The following is a 19,981-nucleotide window of genomic DNA, read 5'->3' as shown; positions in this document are numbered from 1 at the left end:
CCACAAGGTCAGCAGCAACTTCCTACCCCCACCCCCATCCCCCGTGCTTCCCTTCACCCTGGGAGGGGAAGGTAGGGGGTGGCAAGCCGGGGAACTGGGAGGAGAAGGTGGGGGGAGGATGGCAGGAGTACCGTGAGATACGAAGAGTGAGGTCAAGGGTACCGTGACGTCGAAAAGGTTGGAAAACACTGGCCTAACGTAACTCACAGGGTTGCTGTAAAAAATAAAATGAAGGAAAGGAGAATGTTGTACATAGTTTTGGGTCCCCCTTTGGATGAAAAGTGGGTGTAAATGAATTAACAATTAGTATAATCCTTCTATTCCCACATAGTTTCTCCCATCAAAACTATGCCTCACTTCCCTGTTTTCAGCACTTCAAAGGGAAAAAAGATGGATCTTGTAAACACCATGCTGCAGCTCTGCACTGGGTGATTTAGTCAGTCTTGAAGCAGAGATGAAGTGGAATTACCTACTGTGTAGCACTTTCCTCACTTCCTAAGAGTGCCTACCACCCTCTGTACTCCTCTCTCTCTCTCTCTCTCTCTCTCTCTCTCTCTCTCAGGTTCAAGGTATCCTTAGATCAGGGTGATACATCTGTGACCCTTCTTGTCTCTTTTGCAATATTAGAGACATCCTCAACCATTTCCCCACTCGGGTTCTCTCTCTCACTCACAGACATAAGGACACAGAATAGCCCAGTCCTCTAATAACAGGCCCTCAGTCACGCAGAGTTATTGAGTTTGGGGGCTCAAACACTGTTCCATTCATACACTGCTACCATTTATTCATATCATAAAGTACATATACAGGCCAAGATATTAACATGTACATGTGTTTCTTTCTGTTAGATACACAGACTACAGGATTAAATAAAACAAAAATTTAACTTTTATTTATGCAACTAACACAACACAGAAGAAAATAAGGTACAAGTTACAACATTTTGCTTCCACTGAACTTTTGAATTGTGGTCCTATTACCACAACTGGGATCCTTTGATTACCATTTGACAATTTTCAACCCACAATCAGCCACTCTTCTCCACAACTTCACCCACACACACTCTTTCCCCCTCCCTCCCCTCCCTCGCATGCTACCCCTCACTCCCTCCCCTCACTCCCTCCCCTTCCCTTGCATCCCTCCCCTCGCTCCCTCCCCTCCCCTCGCTCCCCTTCCCTTGCATGCCACCCCTCCCTCTGCTCGGGTGGGTGTGCCATGTCCAGATGCCGGGCCCCCTCCCTCCCCTCCCTTGCATGCCACTCCTCCCTCCCCTCCCCTTCCCTTGCATGCCTCTCCTCCCTCCCCTTCCCCTTCCTCAAGGGGAGGGAGGGAGTTCCCAGCCCCATAGCTGCCAACTCACTACTGTTGTTTTTAATTGCTGTTTTCCAAATCTCTCCCGAACGTTTTGTCAGCTCTCATTGGTTGCTCTTAAGGAAAGCTGGAATCTAACTGTTCTATCACATCTTCCATCAAATTATGTTGTAAATTGTAGTTCTGTATGAGTTAATGTTCTGGGCTGATATCCTTTCAATTCCGATAATGAATTAAAAAAACTTACTGAAGAATTGGTAGGTGTGGTTGGCTAGGAATTGATCCCCCCATACATAACCACAGAGATATAGTTTTGTGTGTAAATACTCAAAGGAGTATTTGTTTTGTTAGAAACAAGTCTATGACAGATGATTAACTAGCTGTGCTCACTGAGCTGTGGACTTGAGAAAGCATACAATGACAAAACAAATACTACCTCCAGAAGTAACTTCACATCCCTGATATTGGTTGTGGATATAAATTGCACTCGGAGGAAATGATCCAATTCTAGGAAACCTTCAATTGATAAAGATTGGTTGCTGGAAGTGGCCTTTTTCTCTAGAATTGCAACTTCTGAAACAAATTTCATTCCACAACCGATTTTCAGAGTCAGGATTTATGAACACAACTAATTATTACAGAGGGGGAGTGTCACATAAAACAACAGCTATAATGATGGTTGATAATGATATGACTGTCACTTATAACTGATAGCAGATACTAGAAGGATGCCTCCTACACTTTTCCAAGTCAATCTACATTTATTTTAAACTGTTGTTGGTCCTGACCTTCACCAGGGGGAAGATGAATGGGGGTGGCAGGATTACAGCCACCATTCCACCCCCAACATCAACAGGATCAGTCAAAGATCCGAACAACTGCTGGTACGCCTGCAACCTGGGAGGGCTACAGCTCAGTGCATCAGGATCTACTCTACAATGAGTAGGTTCCAGGATCCAAACACAGCATCTCCAGTTTGAAGGATTAGGAAGTAGGTGATGTGAAAGACCATGACCTGACACTCCACAGAACCACTGCCAGTCAGAGGAGACGACCCTGGTCTTGATGGACTAATTGTATGACTCATTAAAAGACAGCTTCACTCGTACAGTTCGCCCAGGCTCTTTCATGCTATCAGAAAGCCTGCAGAGTCCCTGATTGCCCATTAATAGATCATAGTCTCCTGAACTGTTCTCTATACAATGGCCCTCACCTCCAGCTGATTAGCGCTTTGACACAGTTAGAACCAAAAGAGAACTCACCCAGTTCCTCTTAGCAGATGGGGATGTGAAAATCACCAACCCCAGTTGATACCTTTTCAGCCGCTGCACTGAACAAGAGAGCTCACAAGGAACATGCTGACTAGAAATCATCAACCGGAAGGCTGATATGCTATAATTACTTACCATAGCTTTTAATATTGATATTATTAAATAATACTGATTCAATAATATGGGCATTTTCGTGGTTTTCCCATTATCATGTTCTCACAAAAGTTTTGATGGTCGTGGACCACATTACCTTTTCTTTTTTAATGCCATTAAAGATTTTTTGAATTGAATTGAATTAATTCTATGCACATCCAGTTGTGCTTATGTGAGGGGCTGGGGAGGACTATTTGATTTTATTAAGTAGTTTTGATGCCTCTAGCCAAGTGCCGGTCAGCTTTATGGTTAAAAATGTGAAAAGGGCACCAGGAGACATTTGGGATGATGTCAACCAGGTCCCGTCAGAGGAGAAGGAAAAGAACACTTATCAGTCCCTGTAATCCAAAATTATTATGAGAACAAAAGAAGAGAGAGTTTATCTTTCCTTCTGGATATCATAAAACTGAAAGCAGGAAATAAAGCCATGTCCAGCACAGAAAGTAATAAAGCACGTTAAGAACAGTGTCAAGGACAGTCAGAGTAAGATAATCAGAAGATCTTCTTTCCAGAACACCATGCCCAATGGAATATAAGAACCACAAAATATTAACAACCTGATAATATATATGAACAGCGACGGGAGAGGTGATGCCCAAGACGAAAAGAATAAAAGACAGGAATATCTTCTTCTTTTAACAGTATAATTCCACTGACATGCAGAAGTGTAAAGATTCCAAAATTGAACTGCGGAGTCACTTAAAAGGTGGTTGCATTTTGTAATTTAAAGCATTGCCTGGCACAAACAAATAGCTCATTCCTATTAAAGTTTGAACAGAGAGTTGGAATATCACCCTGTTATTGTTGCTGGGTTCTCATGAATGATGAGTTTTCAAGGGTCAGTAACAACTGCCCCCTCCTCCGTCTTCCAGTTGCTCTCAGTGTTAGCTGGTAATTTAACTTGCAAATCTATTCTAGCAGTATAGTAAGTTTCATCCACAAAAGGGTCAGATGCTAAGATGATTCTCTTCTAGGAAGAATTGGACTTGTTATTAATTGGGCTAGCTATATGGCCCCGCCCATGCCTAGGTAGGCTTCCAAAAATACCAGATGTGACTCTATCGACAAATGGTGACAGGTTCAGTCATTAAAACATCAGATACACATTAGGATTGGCAGTTTAGTCTGCAGGGAATCTGCGTGAAATTAAAAGCCAGCCACTAAGGAGGTGGATTCCAGAAGAGGAGGAGAAGTAGATCACCCCCAATATGGTTAGCTACCTTCCAGAAAGACAGCAATTTGGCAGGCCTTATTTATCTTGACAGTAACGTTTATTCTGTGTACAAGAGGTTCATGAGCAGATGACAGTTGGACCCAGCTGGGAAATGAAATGGCATTAAGTTGACACATGTTGATCTAAAGGTCAAGCATTGCTGGAGGACCAGCTTATCTTGCACAGAAGTTCCAGAAGCGTGTGAGCCAACTGGAGCATCAGTTCGTTCTCCAGAGACAAAATTGGAGATGGCTGCTCCCTTTCATGTTGTCTTCCCTTCTGTGAAGTTATGAGAAACTGTTTTGCTTGTTGAAGCAGAGTTTGCCCCCCCCAAAAAAAGACCTGGCAACTCCCTTGATGCTGTGCCAAAGAAGCACATGGTAGGGCAAGAACAGTTGTTATGGGTTTAATTATGGGAAGCTGATGGTAAGATTTCAGATTAGCACACTGGACTTTTGCCTCACTTTATCCAAGGGCTGTCTCTGTCTGCTGTTTTTTGGCAGTCAACGAGGCAGAAACAAAGGCTTCAGGCGGGAAAGGGCAAAGTCCCTGTATTTCTGCATAATGATTTGGAGGGGGATTTTTTTTAAAAAAAATCAGATCTATTTATGCTGCAAACTTAACTAGAATTACACCTCTCTGCATCCATAGACTTAGAAGGGTGCATCTTTGCTTAGGATTGCACCGTATACTTGAGGCAAAATCCAGCCCTAAGCATGATAAGCAGTTTCTGTAGGAGGAAATCAACACGTTTGGCTCCTTGACCATAGGAGAAAGTCATCCACCAAGGTCCTAGGAATGAGGATAGCTGAATTTACAGAAGATGTGCCAGTTACCAAGAAAGGAAAGAGTTGTATTCCTTGAAGGCTCAGCTGAGCATGCATTGGGGCAGGTATGTGACCATGTTCTTAAGTTATAACTACCTTCTTTTGCAACTTGAAAGGCAGGCATTTACTGGGGGAGAAAGCTGTGCAAGGAGCGTTCACAGAAAACATCATGCAGGAAAAATGGAGGTGACCTCGAGTGTTTGCCTTCCACTATATGTATGAAACCATCATGACCTTCATGGAGCACCTAACAAGAATGCAAAAAGAAGAAGAAGAAGTGGTACTGAGCATGCATAGCTGATAGGGATGTTCACTCTTCAGCAGAAGCAGAAAAAAAGTCTCCAAAGGTTTCCTTCCCTTCCCACGTATCTCTAGAACAAACCCTGAGAAAGACCACCTGGATGGGTTAACAATGAAAGTGACAGAGCAAAACAAAAAACAAAAAAACCAATGCCAGGCCCATCCTAAGCCACTCCTGAAGTTAATTTCAGCCCCCAAGCTACTTCTACTCAGAAGAAAATTAAATATTGATTCTTGGAAAGCTACAAAAGCTTCATGTGAGTTTTGCATTCTGCTCCTTCTTTGCTTGATCAGAAACATTTTTCATTTAACATGACTATCATGTTTGCTCCCCTGGAACTATGATGCACAACAAAATTAAAAATGCATCCTCATAAAGTCATTAAACTTAGAGCTTGCAGCAGTGCATACTTTTTGCAAGCAGCGTTGCAAGGGGGTTGCACAGAGAAAGCTATTAAAGTTCTTGTCAACAGCTGAGAAGTTTGTGTCTGATCGGTCACCTATAAGATACATGCCCAGACCTAGATAGCTTAGACTAGCCCCATCAGACCTCAGAAATGAGGCAAGGTTGTCTTTGGCTAGTATTTGGATGGGAGACCACCAAGGAACACCAGGGTTGCTATGCAGAGGCAGACAATGGCAAACCGCTTCTGAATGTGTCTCAACTGGAAAGCCTTATGGAGTCACCATCAATCAGCTGTGACTTGGCAGCATAAACAAATAAACAAAAAGCTATGTAGACACTAAAACTCAGAGATTCTGGCATATGCACAGAATTCTTTTTGATAATCAAATAACCACACGGGAAAGGTATACACATGTGCTTAACGTCTGCACTTGTTTCATGAACATGTAACTATAGTGAGGATACATTCTTGATGGAATTAATTTCTGCATGTTCACCACTTCAAGATTATAGCGTGAATTTATGACATTCATGTATGAATGAGCATCCCCAGATCAAACTGCACCCGTATCACCTGACATGTCCCAACAAGTAGAATCAGTTTGTGCAGACAAGTGCTAGTTATCAAGCATGATAAAATGCTAAAGCAGAGATAACAGTGCCTACCCCCACATGCCTTTTCAAGAGCTGAAACATCCTTCCCCCTACAACTGTTTTGGCACTTTAAAAATGAGGAGGAGGAGGAGGAGGAGGAGAAGGAGAAGGAGAAGGAGGAGAAGGAAGAGAAGAAGCAGAAGGAGGAGAAGGAGAAGGAGAAGAGGAGAGGAGGAGGAATAGTTTGAATTTATATTTCCCCTTTCTCTCCTGTAAGAAGAAGAGGAGGAGGAGGAGTAGTTTGGATTTATATTTCCCCTTTCTCTCCTGTAAGGAGACTCCAAGGGGTTTACAATCTCTTTGCCCTCCCCCCCCCATAACAAACACCCTGAGAGGTGGGTGGGGCAGAGTGTGCCCCAAAGAACTGTGACTAGCTCGACATCACCCAGCTGGCATTTGTTGGAGTGCACAAGCTAATCTAGTTCACCAGATAAGCCTCCATAGCTCAAGTGGCAGAGTGGGAATCTAACCCAGTTCTCCAGATAAGAGCGGTCCTGGTCTTATCCACTACTCCACACTGATGATGACATGATCATTTGATATCACTGCAGCAGGGCAATTTCTAATAGGATTTTTTTTTCTAAAAATAACATTATGGACAAAGGTTGGACTGTAGCTGCCATGTCATATAGTTTGGTTCTAAGTCTTCATGCATCTGATGAGGTAGACTCTAGTCTGTTTCATAAAATCCTTTGGTTTGATTTTGGTTGCAATACACTAGCATGGCTACCCTTATGCCAGTTGAACAAATACCCCCCCCCCCCCAAAAGAGTATGTTTAGCCTGTAAATATCAAAGGGGATCAAAATAATAAGTACAAAATAAATTGTCATTAATTATGACAATGAAAAAGTGAATATTCTTTGCAATTAAGGCTACCCAAACCCCTTTAAAAATTAACTCCCCCCAAAGGGGAGCAAACTACAGATATATATTTTATTTAAAAAGCTATCGAGTGCACATATCAACATTTTGAAACAGAATAAATTGTTAAAAGACTGAGATGTGGTAAAAATTGAACCTTCCACGTGAAGCATACCCTTTTGGCCTTCTTAAGCATGAAGGAGTCCATAATCCACCAGAATTCTTTAAACAGCAGCCGAAGAAAATGTCAGCATTAAGATATGGAAGGTAGGAACACCTGCAGTTATCAAGGCTTATAAGATTAATGGCAAAGGTTCTATCGCTAATGGAGAGGAAGAGAGGAAAGGGATTGCGAAAGCTGCTGATTTCTTCATGAGAGAACAAAATGTAATATCAGGTCAGAACATTAGAAGCTTCACCATAAAAGGAATCTTTTTGAAAGAGAGTTTGGATTGGTTGACTCATGTTCAGTACATAAGTGACTTGAGTGGGTCCCCAAATATAACAAGGAGAAACAAAAGAGACTAGATGATATTAATTGGCATGATACATCCAGGGGCAGATAAAAATAGGAGACTGTTCTGAGGTACTCCAAAGGATCACCCCTCCCCCATTTTTAAAAATAAGATGCATCTGAATATTATACGAATCTGCAAATCATCAAGAAAAATAGTCTGTTGGTACTTACGGCAGCCTCCAAAGCTTCATCAGACTGCAAACCGCAAGCATGCATTCACAGTCACAGACACAAAGCTAAAAACCTCACCACACACACACGCACGCACGCATGCACGCACGCACGCACAAAACTTTCCATCCTACCCTCGATTCTATGACTGACATGCTCTTTTGGCTGTTTTGTTGATTGTTTGCATCCTGAAGGCTAGAAATGGTGCTTCATGTCACAAAGTGAGCTACAGTCTTGGTAACCAGTGACCGGTACTGCTGTTACCATTGTGAGAATTGCGGGGGAGGGGGGGCAGTTTTAACCTGGAAGTAGTGCTGTACCCATCCACCATGAAGGGTGCCTGGCAATGCAGGTTAAGATGGATGCAGTCTCCAGCCCTATAGTGTGCTGGCTATAGGAAAAAGGATCTGTCTGGACAAGTCCCTCAGCCCATCATTTTGTATGCATACCAGCTAGGTATGCCCTTTCTGCAGCTATTAGGAAAGCAAAGGATTTTCCCTGAGAAACTGCCACAGCCGTGGTACGCAGCAGCACTAGGTTTCCTGTTTCCAAAAGATATGCTAAAGTCAGCCAAGCCCAGTACAATCAAAACCATGTGTGAGCTATTCTCTACCTCTTTAATTCTATCCCTTTCTATCTTATTTCTGGGAATAACCATCTCAGTTTGAACTGGAATTGGTTGAATTGGAATACTATGGAACTATGATTTCATCAGTTTAACCCTAAAATCTAATCATCCACTGGATGCTCCCCAGCTTGAGTCGTTAAGTCAAATGTCCACTGTATTGTCCTCCTCCAGAGGGCAAGAACTTTCTTTGGCAAATTATGCACCAGGATTCTGCTGAATGGCAGGGGTGAATGTCTGCTGCAGAAAGATTTCTTGTACAGATGTATTCATTCATCAACCTTTTATTGGAATAGTTAAAAGAGGAAAGTAGGAAAAAGAAAAAGAATTTTTTTTACAAAATTAGGTTCATAAAAAAGAATGGAATTGCATAGCTTGTAATAAAATTTTTGCTATATCCACTGTTCTCTGGGGCCGGCAGTCTTGTAAAAAGAAAGTGAACTTTCCCACTGTCAGTTAATGAGATAACATTCTTAAGGTGTGCATTGAGACAGGAATTCCTCAGAAGAGCATATAGTTCATAGTGTAGCAGAATATGACTGGTGGTTTTGGTCTGCCTCTGGGAACATGGGTATAATCTTTCATGGGGTGGTATGGATACAAAGCAGCCATTTAAGTTTGATGTTGAAAGGATGTTAAACCACGCTTGCATAAACTTCCTTTGTAGTTGTGGTGTGGTAAGTAGGTAAAAGTATGTTGGGAGACACCATATGTAGAGGTAAGCCCATAGCCTAGATCAAGTTGTGAAGGTCAAGGAGAATAGGGTCTGTTTCTCAATGTCTTGTAATCTGTGCTTAAGAACTAGAAAGGCATGATGTTCATCAGAATTTTGGAGGGAATCCAAGGAAATACCAATGGACTGGATCTTATCTACAATTTGTCTGTTCCACTTTGAACGAAAAGTATCGGAGAGCATTTGCCAGGTGAAACTACCAAAGTTGACTTTGAAATGAAGACGCAACCAGTATTTGAAAGGGGATTGCCATATCTTTGTCTCCAAGAGGCTAGAGCCCATCTCCACACACAATGAGTGATAGGCAACACAGTTAGGCACCCCAAGCCTGTGTCAAAGAAATAATGATTGAATATACTCAAGGTGCTTGGATGCCATGCCTTGGAGCTCCATAAAGGGCTTGTAGAAGTAGTTTGTGTTTGAAAACTTTGATAGCAGAGGGAAAATATTGTTTTCCCTTTGAGAAGAAGTAATGATTTAGCACTGTTATATTACTCTTGGCCATATTTATAGTGTGCTTCACTGTATGTGGGCTAACCTCTGGTCTAGTTATGCTGTTCCCAATGTGTTCTGAACTGCCCTGGTTTGAATGCACTGCCTTTGTTCAGTGTTCTCTGGACTACTCATTATGGTTACACTGTTCCTAACATTGCTTTCACCCAGTCTTTGGAATCCATTATGGGACTCTGTCTCTGGATCCTCTTATTGAGGGAAAAGTTGATTATTACTCTTCCCACAACAGCCTGCTCTATTCCTGACCTATCCCCTCAACTCTATTTATATCTTACCAAATGAATACCATTTGTGTGCTTCCAAGTTTATTATTTTACTCTTTCAATAAAATTGTTAAACTTTACTTCTTTGACTCCTGAGGATTTCTTGTGGAATCCCACCTTTGTAAATGCTGGTGGCAAAGATCCACAGTTACCTCCTTTCTCAATGCAAGGTCTGTCCCACTAATTTCCCACTCTAAAAGGGACAAACCGTACCATTTTGGGTAACACTGCCAGTCACCCCATTCAAGAATAGGCTATGCCAAGAAACTTGAGACAAAATGTAAGGGATTGGGCTGAAGTAAGGATAGATTACGCAAGAAAGCCAGCCCCTCTTCCTGCTTAACATTAGCAAAAACAAAACAAAACCCCACAACAAAACCCTTGTAATATTTAACCAAAACTATGGATTTTGCTTGTCCAAGGTCACCTGTCCAACTCATTCCACTGTGCTGAATTCCTTGTAGTTAATTATTCAACATTTTTCACTTCAAAGCCTTTTACCACATTTTTCCTTACAGAAAGAGACTAAAAAGTTTCAGGATCAAGAAAAAAAGCTAGGAAGAGCGTGCAGTTCTTGTGGGATTATGCTATCTTTGCAGGCTGAATTTAAATCTCATTTTATTACTGCCATAAAGTGTCTGCCACATAAACAGCAAGCAAATAAATAGTGTGTGTATGCAGTTCCACGAAAAAAATAAAACAATCCCTTGATACTAAATAACATATTGCTATACAATTTGACCCATAAAAGAGAAATCATTTCTCACCTTGCACTGACAGAACTAGAGAAAGTGGCTTGGGTAGCATTTTTTAAGAATTCTGGCAACTGACAAGAGAAAGGGTTTGAAAAACATTTTGTTCCAAAGAACATATTTAAGTGACGTGGAGCTCAATCGATCAATGCTGTCTATACCATTTGGATGAGGATCCAAAGCAACTTTGGTCACATTGTTCCAGAAAAGTTTCCAACACACATTCTGAACAACCTGTTGTTCTTGCTTAGTCCTACTTCTTGGTTCTGCTGTTATACCCCCTCTCAATAATTAAGTTTGGATTAGTCATATTGTGATCCTCCCAGTATATCCCAATATACCTGATCCTTTTCACTAGAGATGTCAAAGTACAAAGGGGTAGAAGGAAACATTAAAATTGTGTAGAAGCCAGCTGAGCTATTGAAGCACTGGCAGAGACATTGGGGATTGGCTCTGTTTCTGCATACTAGCAGTCCTCCAGAGAAGTGGCCCATGGAAACTTCCCTTATAATGGCCAGTCACCCCTGGAACCCTCTGCATGCCAAGCAGATGCTCTGCCACAGTGTACTTTGGCATTTACTGTGTAATCCAGAATTTTTTTTGGTGTGTGTGGGGGGGTTGAAATAGCATTGGAAGTGGCGGAAGGGTTGAACCATCACCTGTGCCACCAGTGCAGTGCAAAGTGGCATGGATGCCAGCTCAGAAAAACGTACCCTGGTGGTGGAGCATCATGGTGCAGGAACTCGGAAGTGTTCCTGCACCGCAGAAGACTATGCCAGCATTCCAGGGGACATTATGGGGCATTCCTGGTGTTCCCAAAGGACTGTCAACCCAGAAATGCCCCTTATACTTGCAAGCAATTTGCACCACCCAAAAGTGTGTCTTAAGTCAGTCTTCCCTATGGGATTTTCCAGGTGGCTGGGTTTCTTTTTCATGTTTCTCCTCCTTCCCATGCCACCTGAAACCCCATTGTAGGCAACATGGATATGTTTCCAGGGTCCTGTCCCAGGCCACCACTCTGCCTATGTTCCTCAGAGACAGGCAATGCTTTTTCAGACATTTGCTCTACAAGTAAATCTATGTCAGTGTAAGAATGTACTGTACATCCAATTTTAAATCAGGAAAAATAGGCCTCAGTTATCGGAAGTTTGCTTCTTGATGATAAGGCAGTGCAACAATTCCCAAATTTAGTAGTTCTAAAGAAAAATAAATTAAGGTGTCTTTCTTTTCAGAATTCTACTCTCCTTTTCTATGGTGTCACCCAAAGGGCTGTGCAAATGCCGTCATAAAACACATTTAAAAGCAATTTGAAGTGACTGAAGAATTCTCCTGGAGGAATATGTAACAATTCTAAAGTTTAACAAAAATGATGCTACATTGAACCAGCAGCATCACATGTACTTATTCACACTGCTGGGGAAAATATTCAAAACATTTATTACTAAGATTTTTTCCCTGTGCTTTGCTCTACCCTTTCTCATGGAAAGATGACAGGAAGATGTGAATCAAACCACTACATTTTCCTGTTCCCACCCCCACCCCAAGATTCTCTTAAAGCATTAGAGTCTTACTTAGGGGCCAGCTTTGTCAAATCCATTCTTGTCTGCACTACTAAACATCAAACTTTGGTAAAAGTTCCTTTCTGTTGCTCTGGATGGATATTAGAAACACTTCGGCTTTTCTATGCTGCTGCCCACCATTTTGTCGATTCCATGCCGCCACGGGAAACAAAATGGCAGCCACAACTGTAGAAAAGCTAATGTGTTGCTAATAGTCATATGGAACAATAGAAAAGCTCTTTTTGTCAAAGTTCAATGTTTAACAGCACAGACAATAATGATTTTGATGAAGCCATCTCTAAACCTATAAGAGAATCTGTACTTCTTTACAATGCGGTGGTGTGATGCTGTAACTTCCGCAACAGCACGCATGACATCATTGCTATCTTTCCTTGAGGAAAGGTTTAGTGACTTGATTTTAATTGTTTTATAATAGAATAATGTTGGAAAGCTGTATAAATTCTACAACGTATAATTAAGTATCATCTGAGTTTATAAATACAAGGCTATTTCATGCTAGTTCCTAACACACTCCCTTCCCCCCAGCCTCTATCAATGCAAGATTGTGGAAAATATTTCAAAATTATTTGAACAACCCATTTATTAACTAAATCCCACATGTTGTAATGGTCTATATGTGCTAACGAACAGTTTTTCAGAAGTACGGGTGGGTGGAGGGGGGTAACCTACTGGAAATATGCCATTATATTTACCAAATGGCTGTTTGGAGGTAAGTAGGACATAAATACTTCAGAGTGAGGATATCACATTAATGAAACTGCAGTCTTTCATCTATCATGTTTCATCTACAAAGTTCAGGTCAAACAGGTTTATTAAAAGATCTCATGAAACCTTTATGAGAATGGATGTGTCTTGGATTTTCTCCAGTTCGGACAAGTATACCTTCCACCTAATAGTTTTCCTGCAGCCCAAAATAAATGTAGTATGTGTCTTCATTTTTTTATCCTTCAACAACAAAATAGACCTCTCCCCAAATGAGGACCAGATCAGATCTCTAGATGCCCATTTGCAATTATACTACTTCTTCACACATTACTAATCTGCTTCAAAACTGAAGTACATTAAAATTCTATGAATGAAAATGGGTATCATTAAGTCCCACTATGAGGGTCAGGCTTGGTTAAAATATGATGGTAGGCTTGTTAACATGTGCTCAATATGTAGCACCTTACCTCATATAAATGGAAAAAAAACAATTTATAACCTGAAGTAAGATTTTTGTTGGTACTTTGGACAAAGTTTTTTCATAATTCTTAAGACAATATAAAAGAAAGAAATTCTGGAAAATGGAACTTTTTGTATGTCAAAAAATCTGGAATAGGATCCCAGCTGATTTGCTATGCATTTCAGTGCCCTGTGTTTGGAAGACAGTGATTTTGAAATGTAGTAATAGCAGCTGAAATTGTCTGGATGAAATATGTTGGCTTTCATTTTTTTAGAATATGCAATATGACCATTATGTGAATATTCTGTATAATTTTAAAAAATGTGGTACAGTGAATTTAGTCACACAGAAATTATCCTACCCTGAAATAAAACAGCACTACATCATGGAAAACACCACTGGTGCTAATGTCCTCCAGGAATTTGTGATTAATATTGATGCTTTTCATGTATTAACTCTATACCACAGCCACATTTATGTTATTCATTTTGTATCTTTGCACTATTAATTGTACATAGATAATTTTGTACATTTATGAGTGGGGCGAGCATGGCCGGGCCTGGACTTATATAGGCCACCCGGCCTGCCCTCCTCCATGACGTCGGGGCAATTTCCCTGGTGTCACTGGTTCATGCCGCATGCCTGCCTGCGCATGCATGGCGAGTGGATGGGCATCGCAGGCCCGGTGAGGCCTCATGAGGCCATAGGGAAGGCGGCAGCGTTAAGCCAATGGTGGCCGCGTTCAGTCGCGGCTGCTCCTTTCTGTAAAAGAAAATGCTATCTCCATTTGCTATCTTTGTGGTTTCACTGCAGTCCTTTCAAAAAGTGATGGAGTAAGATAACCCTAAAAGGACACAATTCATTATCTGGTTTTTATTTTTTTGTTTAATGATACATTACTTCCATATACACTTTGGCTGCTGCAAACTGGCATTGGTATCGTTGGCTGCTAAACAATAATGCAAGGGCTTCAATCCTGCCAAAGTGAAATACTTCTAAATTCCACTAAATCCACATTCCTTTCATAATGAAATTAAGAGTTGGATCATGGGCAATATGTTTTAGCGAAGAAGACCATAACTTCATCAGTTCATTAGAATAAAAACGGATCTTGAAATGAAGCAACAGGACTTCACAATCTAGCTGCTATCCAGAAATAGAACAACCTTTTAAAATTATACAAGTCAGAATATTATTGCTGATTATCAAACCATCTAATTAATATAACCTTTACAGAGTGACAATATTAAATATAACTATGACCTTATTTATTAGCCTTCTGAGAATTATTCTTACTGCTATGCGGTATGTTGCAGGCTGCAATTTCTACAGTATTTCAAAAGTAAAAGGTGTTTAGATAAAGCAGCTGTCAAGGTTCATTGTTAAAAATGCTCCAACCAAATTAATATGTCAAGAAAGAAAAAATGTATTTAAAAACTGGTCATGGGCTATGCACAGTGTAATTGACCACTTCACAATACAATAATCTACATCGTTTTACCTTCGTTTAGGTTTTTTTTTAAGGAGGGCATTTTCAATAATATTGCACTCTCTTTGTGAGCAGTAATATCTCTAGTAGAAATAAGTGCAACTTCTCAGTGGTTATTACATTTTCAAAATGACAAGAATATCAATATTAATCAATGTGTGTATGACTAGCTATTGGGGCTACTGATGTGCTAACAGATATTAATAGTGAAACTATTGTTTGTTTTCTCACTCTCTCTCTCTCTCTCTGTGCCTCCCAAGAACTTCCCCATGTATCTCCATTTTCCCTGATTCTTTTCTTCCTACCCACTAACTAATCTGCCCTGCTTCCCCCCACCCCTTGCCTCCTTCTGGCAGCCTCTCCCTAAGAAAACCCTGGCTTAGTTGTGTGGTACCAGATGTTCAGCCCAGTTGTATAGTGTGTCTACAAAGACTTGTGCATCTACAAAGACTTGAGGAGGATATCTTGCTTGCCTCTGTATACCCCTTTCCCTTCTCCTGGCAACCCCCATTCCCTCGAGTTCCCTGATTTCTTGTCTCCCTCCCCTTATCTTCAATTATAGTTATTATTTATTGACTGAATTTTTACTTACTTCATTATGTCATTATTGACATTACATTATTTCATTATTTACTTCCAGAACTTCATTCAGATTTGGTGAGCCAGTGTGGTATAGTGGTTAGAGTACTGGAATACAAACTGGGAGACCCAAGTTCTTCATGTTGGTGGCCAAGGAAGTATCCAGCTGAACACTCTGTGTACTGGCTTTGAAGATGAGGGTCCCAAGTGAACTCCCCAGTCCCCACTAGACAAACGCAGCCCTGAAACCAGAGGCGTGTCTAGGAAAAATTGAGCCCTGGGGCAAAATCTGAATTTTCCAGCCCCCCCCCCCCCAGGCACCTAGGTCTACCACCCAGAGCCCAGGTCTACTGCCTGGAGCCCACACCAGCATCCTGGTCTACTGCCTGGAGCCCACACCAGCATCCTGGTCTACTGCCTGGAGCTCGCACTGGCATCAAGGTCTACTGCCTGGAGCTCGCATCAGTGTCCAGGTCTACTGCTCAGAGCCGACGCCAGCATCCAGGTCTACTGCTCAGACCTGCCTCCGGCATCCAAGTCTACCGCCCGGAGCTGGTGTCAGCTCCTAGGTCTATGTGTGCTATAGGTGGTTACCCCATGACCCTATAGGTGGTACGCCCCTGCTGAAACAATAAATTCAGAACAAAAGTCTCCCTTCCTTACTAGTTCCCATACACACATCACAGTTTCCTTAAACAAGGTGTTAAGAGCCTACAATTAAGTTTCAAGTTCCCAGTCAGACAGCCTTGCTCCCCTCTTCTGCTTTCCACATATCCTGCAGTCTTCTGCCTCTAGAGGGTTACTCCTATCAAGGGGTTACACCAGCACAGAAGACCACTTGATAAACAAAAGTTACAAGTGCCACTTTGTTTCCATTGTTGTGGCTTCTGTGCAGTCCCGCATTGGGAGATTACCATGCTCACTGACTTAAGGAGGTGGTGTGAAGCTCTCGAAGGAACAGACCTTTCCCAACCGTTGTTTAGCATCCTGCATTGACAGTCTCCAAGAACTGTGTTATAAAGGAGCAGGAACCTCTCTAAAGGTTCCCCAACCAAAATATATGCTGGAATGTGGTAAAGCAAAACAGCACCCGTTTGAAGACAGCCATGATACTTAAAGTGGCATTGAACAGCCATGTGCTTAAGGCAGTGTGACAGCCAATATCAACCCACAAGATAGAGAGGGAGAGACAGAGAGAAAGCATTGTAAGAGATATGTTTCTCAGCTCCCTTTGATTTCAATTTCTAGGCTAAATGAGGATGCTTCTGCTACCCTGTCAAATTTCCTCTCCCTGTCTTTGAAGATTTAGTCCATGCCTCTTGTTGCTGACTCTTCATTCTCCTAACTATTTGTAGCAAGCTCAGGCAGTCTCCTAACTATGCCGGGCAGGTTTTCCTGCCTTTTCTATGACTGAGTTGTTTTGATGGTAGCATATGAAACGTTTTATGCTTATCTGCTCAGCCTTAGGAACTCCTGAAACCTTTTTCCCTTGTGGCAAATCCCTCTTTTCAAGGCACCAGAGAACTGAGGCAAGTTCAACAAACAAAAGTAAAATGTGCTGAACAAACTAGATGGGATCAGGGAGATATTCCAGTGGAAGGAAATCAGGCAGGAATTAACTATGTACAAACTTCAATATTTAGCACAGGCACAGTTCTTAATCAAGCGTTATCAGTTTCTTTAGATGCGTAGATGTTATGAGAGGTTTTTTTTCCTTAAGGTGGTGCAATTAGATGTTACTAGCTAATGGATTCATGATGATGTTGGGTACTAAAAGGCCAGTAGCTTTTCACACAGTGCACATGCCGCCTTGACACTGGTAGGATGCCCGCTTCATATAAATCTCCCTCCTGAGGTAATTATAGCAGAACACTAATACACCAAATTGGGAATCCACCTGTGAGTATAATTCCTACTCTAACTAGTTTAGGAATTCTTCTTCTACACTTAGAAGATATATTCCCTTCCATTTTATTTATGGTCACCCATAGAGAGTCTCACTGATATTCCACACTTAGCCTTGACCACTAAATAAAACTCCTAGTTTTTCTGCCTGCGTATTTTCTGCTCTCATCGCACTCTGACACTCAGTATATTTCAAGTCAGATCCACTGCCTGACTGAAATTCCCTCAGAGTAGATATTTAACACACACAGTTAAGGGACTTCGTGTTAACTCACAGGAATCCAAAACCCAAAAAGCTCACAAAACTTCTCCTCTCAGAAAGATACCTCCTCCCTCTCCAAGTCAATCAGTATCAGAGCTTACCCAATCAGAGTGCTTTCCCATTCCTAGGAAGTTTCTCCCTCTCTGTTGTGATAGCACCTCGTTCCACTGACTGACCTGCACTTTTTAAGACCTCAGTTTTACTGTGCAGTCTGTCACACCTGTATACACATATTGGGCAGATATTCAAAGAGTCCACATATCAATTGTACGACTCAGCGTAATTTCAGTCTATAGCACAGAGCAATTAAACTAATTGGACTGAGGGGGGTTGTTTTCTTTTTGTTTTGTTTCAGTTCCTCGTCACTGCTCTTTGCAATTTAATCTACATTGCACAATGCAATAACTTCTGGAGTAAGACCGAATCTTTGTTGTTCTTTCAACATATGGATGGCAGCTCTGAATTGGAAAATACCTGGAAAATACCTGAATTGGAAAATACCTGGAAAATACCTGAATTGGAAAATACCTGGAAAATACCTGAATTGGAAAATACCTCCTTGGAGTCCAAGGAGGGTGGGGTTTAGGGAGGAGTGAGACTTTATTAGGGTACAAACTCAAAGAATCCACCTTCCAAATCAGGCTATTTTCTCCAGGTGAACTGATCTCTGTCACCTGAAGATCAGGGGCAATTCCAGGATAGCTCCAGTCATCACCTGAAGCTTGGCAACTTTACCTTTCAAACAGATCAAGAGGTCAGAGGCATTTGCAAGTTGTGCAATAATGACCTTCTCATTGTATTTGGAATTCTTGACACACACCGGTTTTATGCCTAATAAAGGCTCTGGATTTGGATCTGGGTCAGGGGCACTATTTACCGAAGGAAGTAACTGTCAAATCACAGCTAAAAGGACATTAGAGCAGGACATGACAATGACCAATCATCTTAACCAGATTCACAGAAAAAGAAAGTGAGAAAGACGGAGAAAGCAAAAATACTCCTTCCTTAATGAAATAAAACGTTATAATGCTTAAGTAAAATGCATTCAAGCCAACTTGAATATCATGGTCCTGCTGCCGCGGCATCCATCTGAGCTGCCCTTCCCGAGCTGCCCTCCCTGCAGCAACCTCCTGCCTTCCCCAAGCCCTGGGGAGAACCTAGGGACATTTGACCCCACTGTCCCCGTGGGTGGTACGCCACTGGCTTCCCCATTCCTACATTCCTGCTGGGTGACCTTGGACTAGTCAAAGTTTTTCAGAACTCTTTCAGTCCCGCCTACCTCATAAGGTGTTTGTTGTGGGGACAGAAAGGGAAAAGGAGTTTGTAAGCCACCTTGAGACTCCTTACAGGAGAGAAAGGCAGGGTATAAACCCAAACTCTTCTTCTTATTGTCTCCCAAATCCCAGCAGGAATAACACATTTAATTCTCCAGTTGACTTTATTGGAATATCCATTGGCATTTATACACTGTTAACTAACTTGCCAACTTAGCTCCATCAGCATACAGTCCAACACCAATGTAGCTGAGTTTTCAGTTCTCAAGGGACACATTGTCAAATAACAGCCCAAAGCTATCTGAAAATTCTGATCATTGTAGCTGGACTTCAACTTACATGAATCTTATCTGAAGCAGTATGCACAGTCTTAACAAAGAGAAAAGAGTTATGGTTGAAATATACATGCAGATCAAATAGGCTTCATTTTATTTTGCACGGATAGCCACTAAAACAGAGAAACTGCTAGTGGAAAGTAAGACTGGCCACAAATTAGGCTTTTAAATATTTTTTACAGCTGTATTTATGTACAGAGTGTAAGTGATTTTACGGCTTTGTTTTATAGTAGCCATTTAGCTTGACGGGTTTTAACCATCGCAAAAAAAAAAATAATAGTCTCATTGTTAGCTAAAACTGGCACATTGCTATGCCTGATGCATTTCTCTTTGTTTGTTATTTTACAGTGTTGGCTTATGACAAACCCATTTCAATAAGATGATTGATCAGCTTGCCCAATCAAATATGGTAATAAATGTATTTCTTTCATTGTTGGAATAAATGATTGGTGACATAGTAGTTTAGAGGAATGCATTAACATACTGACATTCTACCTGTTGGAATAGATAACATATACAATACTTCATTCACAGTTATTTATGTATGTTATTTATATAACTACCCTAAATTTAGAAATAAACACTCAATGGCATAGAAATTAACACTGTGTGCATTCCCCTTCATACTTGAAATCCCCTCAAAATGAGCAATTGCCATTTGTGTGAATTTGTCCACAGATGCATTTTCCAGCTTTCAAAGACACAACTAGAGAATACACCCATTACCTTATATACACCAAATAGTACCCAAGACTACTGAGAGGATTGTGCATACCATGTTTGGGTGTAGCATGTAACATTAGACCACCAAAACTATAAT

At 41.3% G+C, this 19,981-nt stretch overlaps 1 protein-coding gene across 1 annotated transcript in view; it reads right to left on the bottom strand.

Annotated features, from left to right (window-relative positions):
* CSMD3 (CUB and Sushi multiple domains 3) overlaps positions 1-19,981 on the bottom strand; it is a 751,931-nt gene that overhangs the window by 477,106 nt on the left and 254,844 nt on the right. The window lies entirely within an intron of this gene.

The sequence above is a fragment of the Sphaerodactylus townsendi genome, linkage group LG09 (assembly GCF_021028975.2).
Source record: "Sphaerodactylus townsendi isolate TG3544 linkage group LG09, MPM_Stown_v2.3, whole genome shotgun sequence".
NCBI lineage: Eukaryota > Metazoa > Chordata > Lepidosauria > Squamata > Sphaerodactylidae > Sphaerodactylus > Sphaerodactylus townsendi.
Note: the sequence above shows the minus strand (reverse complement) of the source record. Positions and strands in the feature narration are given on the sequence as shown.